The sequence below is a fragment of the Nomascus leucogenys genome, chromosome 2, assembly GCF_006542625.1.
Source record: "Nomascus leucogenys isolate Asia chromosome 2, Asia_NLE_v1, whole genome shotgun sequence".
Lineage (NCBI taxonomy): Eukaryota > Metazoa > Chordata > Mammalia > Primates > Hylobatidae > Nomascus > Nomascus leucogenys.
Genome location: NC_044382.1, coordinates 128,699,761 through 128,701,206, shown reverse-complemented (window position 1 = coordinate 128,701,206; position 1,446 = coordinate 128,699,761). Strand labels below are relative to the sequence as shown.

Below are 1,446 nucleotides of genomic sequence, written 5' to 3'. Positions count from 1 at the left end.
CAGCACAGCTTCAGGCAGCTTCAGACCTGGTGGCCAAGTGTGTCCAATCCAAGACAGATGTATCTATAGTACTATATGGCCCAGATCGCATATCTAAGTTTTATGAGTAATAAAGTGACATACTGACTAATATCCTTCTGCTGAACCTTTGGGTAAATCTCGAATAGTTCTTAACTTAATCAGCATGGGGTAGTAGTATTAATTTGGCAAGCTAAAATCATAGCAAACAGCACATTAGATACCTCATATTGTTTTCATTCCTTTATTCAGTCTTCATCCAACTAATAGTTAATCACCAGAAAATGAAAGAGACAGACATGATTACTACTCTACACTGAGTCTATATTCTGGTGGGAGAAAACAGAAAAAATCAAGTAAAGTATAAGTTAAATAAGTGTAGTTGTGTTAGGAACAATGATGGCGCTCCAAAGATGCCCACATTCTAATCCCCATACGCCAAGAATATGCTGTTATATGGCAAAGGGGAAGTAAAATTGCAGATGAAATAAAAGTTGCTAATCTACTAACCTTGAGATGGGAAAAAATCTTTCTGCATTATCCAGTGAGACCAATATAACAAGAGAATTTTAAATGTTGAAGAGGAAGGCAGAAGACGCAGAGTCAGAGTGATGCAATGTGAGAAAGACTTAACCAGTCTTTTGCTCGCTTTGAAAACGGAGGAACGGACCACGGGCCACGGAATGCAGGCTGCCGTTAGAAGCTGAGGGGAAAAAAAAAAGAGTGGATTCTCCACAAAGGACCAGAGCCCTACCAACTCTTTGATTTTAGTCCAGCGAAACCCATTTTAGACTTCTGGGTAGAAAAATTATAAGATAATACAAACTTCGCACAGAGGCCGTATTATACCCACTGAGGTTTATCCAAGGTATGATTCTTGCTAATTGGAAACTTTTCTCAATATCTCACCATGATGACTTGAAGTCTGACATTCAATGATGGCAATTTTTAACAATCACTGTGGGACTGAATTTAAAAAATAATAATAATACATTTGTGTCTTTTTAAGCCACTAAACTTGTCATACTTGTTACAACAGCAATAGAAAACTAATACAGCAGCAGTAAGTTCTACAGAGACATCTGAAATACTAACAGACTGGAGTGTAACTTGGAGTGAGATCAGTGAGCTACCATGCATGTGGTAGTTCAGATAAGCTGGCTAAAATTTTTAAAAATATTTCTAACTTTAATCCTTTTAGAAGGTCTATAAACTTTCCTGCTGGTCACATGCCCCCTAATGAGTATGTTTTTTCCACTGGATATTTTGGGAAGAGTACCTAGAGCCTATGAGATTTTCAGTAACCAACAACAACTTTGAGAACCTCCCCTTTCCTCCCACTAAAATGATAAAATTTTTAAAAAGCCTTGTATGTACTGCCGGGCACTGTGGCTCACGACTGTAATCCCAGCACTTTGAGACGCCGAG

General features: G+C 38.2%; 1 non-coding gene across 1 annotated transcript; it reads left to right on the top strand.

Moving 5' to 3' along the window:
• The first annotated feature begins 841 nt into the window (after window positions 1-841).
• On the top strand, window positions 842-984 carry LOC115832071. Its single transcript, XR_004027540.1, has one exon. It is a non-coding gene; the product is annotated as a U4 spliceosomal RNA (small nuclear RNA).
• Window positions 985-1,446: the final 462 nt, after the last annotated feature.